We start from the raw sequence: 2595 nt of genomic DNA, 5'->3' as shown, positions 1-2595 counted from the left end.
CAGGGTTGGTTCCATATCTTAGCTATGGAAAATAATGCTACAATAAACATTGTTGTGGTGGTAGTTTTAGTATGGACTGGTTTGTGATCATTTGGGAGAATGCCCAAAAGTGGGATTGCTGTATAATAGGGAGCTCTATGTGGAGGCTTTTGAGGAACCTCCAAACTGCTTTCCAAAGTGGATGAACAAGTTTACACTCCCACCAAGAATGCCGTAGGCTTCCCTTCTGGCCATATCCCTTCCAGCATCTGTTGTTGTAAAAATATGGAACAATTCACTAATTTGTACATCATCCTTGTGCAGGGACCATGCTAATCTTCTCTGTATGTTCCAATTTTAGTGTATGTGTAGCCAAATTGAGCACAAAACATTTTTTATATATAAAAAGTAATTGATTTTCTTAAACTAGACAATTCAACAAAATTAAGTTCAAAAGAATTGTGAAATTTTAGAACCATGTGTTTCTTATATAAGCACACATTTAAGAATAAAGTCAAGATTGACATATCAAAAACAAAATAATTCCAGATATTTGTTGTTCATGAGATTTGTAGGAGGAGGAGTTCAATTATTCTACAAAAGGCACTTGTCATAATGATCATTGCAGCAAATGTTAAGGTTTGTTAAAAGTTTTAATGTTTTAAATATGTTTAATTTTGGGATTTGCTTATATATGGCAAAATTAAGTCATAAAAATTTTTGATAACGTATATAATATTTCTGGTAGCATGTACTAGTAAGTATGTACATTTCAGATTTTATAGAAACTTTACTAATGAGAAGTTGCAAAGACTGTGTAAAGAAGCAGAGTGAAGAGTTAAGATTTTAAGTACACAGTTTCTGTTAAATCTTTAGGGCTCCTTTACGTTATATGTTAGTGGTGAACAAATAATGATATAATCCACATACAAATGATGAGATGAACTATAAATAGTAATCTTAGTGAGTAAATTTAAAGGCTACTTATAGCTTTATCCAGTTTTAAATGTACAGGAATATGAGAAAATAGTAAACTCTACTATGTGCACTTCAAATACTGAAAACCCTGGTAATTGTTTTGTTTTTTATTTTAGTAATCATTAATATTTAATTATTGTTTTCTTTATTTATAACAACTTTTTGTGAGTCATGATTAAGAGGTACTTTGAGAATATTATTGGGATGGCCACACAATTTTTCATAGGTGCATGTGAATTTACAAAGAGCAAAACTAAAAACAAAATATTGATTAAAAATTATATCAAGTAGAGTCTGAATCAGGAGTGTTGATAAATGTCCACACCTAAAATCTTAACCCTAGGCTGGAGCATCTTATTTAAATATTGTTGAGAATTTCAAGAATTCCTTTATGTAAGGCCCTTAGAAGTATGTACAGCATGCATGTGTACAAAGCCAGTGACAACAGACAAATATGACTAAGTTTCCCCAAAAGGAATCTATGAAGTCAATAGTTATCTTCCCAAGCAGATGAAAAAATGCGTCCAAAAAGATTCAGTGCCCCTACATTTGTGGAGTTATTTAAGTTATGGATTCTTTGTTAGACATATTCTTTTCTTTTAAAAATTGTCAAATATTAGTTTATAATAAACTTTGTCTAGTATTTCTTGGTTCAAAACAGAAATCTTGATACAGTTGATGTCACTTGGCTTTCTTACTATCTCAGTTCAAAGCCAACCTAGGCAGGAAAGTCTGTCACATTCTTATCTGTAACCAAACACCAAAAACGCCAGAAGTGGAGTTTCTCCCAAGTAGTAGAGTCCTAGCTTTGGGGGAAGTTGGCCAGGGAAGACATTTCTTCAGGGACATGGTCCAGCCTCTGAGTTCAAGCTCCAGAACCAGGACAAACTAAACAAACAAACAAGAAAAAAACGCACATATTTCTTTGGGACCATCCATAAAGCACTGGTTTGAGAACAGACTCCTTTTGCTGATCATACTCACTGAATCCTGCTTTTTTGGAATACTAATTGCGCTGGAGAATTCAGGACAAGACTAAATGAATTAATAAGTGACTCCTGCAACAACAGAATCATCTCAATAGTGAAACATCCATGCATAAGACAAATTAAAACCTCCAAGTCTTTGTTTCCTTGCAAAAGAAAGCTTTTAAAACAATGTTTATTTCCTTTTGTTCTATGCTGGCCTTCAATTGGCACATTGTTTCCTTTTGAAATACTTTCAAGAAGAAGTTTTCAGACAATTTTTATATGAATAAAGAACACACTCGAAAAAATTACATGTGCAAGATAATGAGTACAGTTTTTATCAAGCATTGTAGCCTACTCCTTGGTTTCCCCTTCCCATCCCTAGACATAAAAGAAATGCAAATCAAAACAACATTGAGATATCACCTCACCCCAGTTAGAATGGGTATAATCAAGAACTCTAATAACAACAGATGCTGGAGGGCATGTGCAGTCCCACTTTTGGGCATTTACCCAAATGTTTACAAACAAGACCACACTAAAGCTACGAGCACAACTAAGTTTATTGCAGCATTATTTACAGCTAAGATCTGGAATGAGTACATTTTTTATCAAGCAATATAGCCTATTCCTTGGTTTCCCCTTCCCATCCTCCCCTCCCCCCTCCATC

The 2595-nt window shown here is 33.9% G+C and overlaps 1 non-coding gene across 1 annotated transcript; it reads right to left on the bottom strand.

The window, feature by feature from the left end:
* Positions 1–258: 258 nt before the first annotated feature.
* Positions 259–364, bottom strand: LOC122121665. Its single transcript, XR_006150004.1, has one exon. It is a non-coding gene; the product is annotated as a U6 spliceosomal RNA (small nuclear RNA).
* Positions 365–2595: the final 2231 nt, after the last annotated feature.

Source organism: Dipodomys spectabilis, unplaced genomic scaffold (assembly GCF_019054845.1).
Source record: "Dipodomys spectabilis isolate Male_0828 unplaced genomic scaffold, ASM1905484v1 ptg000192l, whole genome shotgun sequence".
In the NCBI taxonomy this organism is placed as follows: domain Eukaryota; kingdom Metazoa; phylum Chordata; class Mammalia; order Rodentia; family Heteromyidae; genus Dipodomys; species Dipodomys spectabilis.
This window is presented reverse-complemented; position numbering and strand designations above follow the sequence as displayed.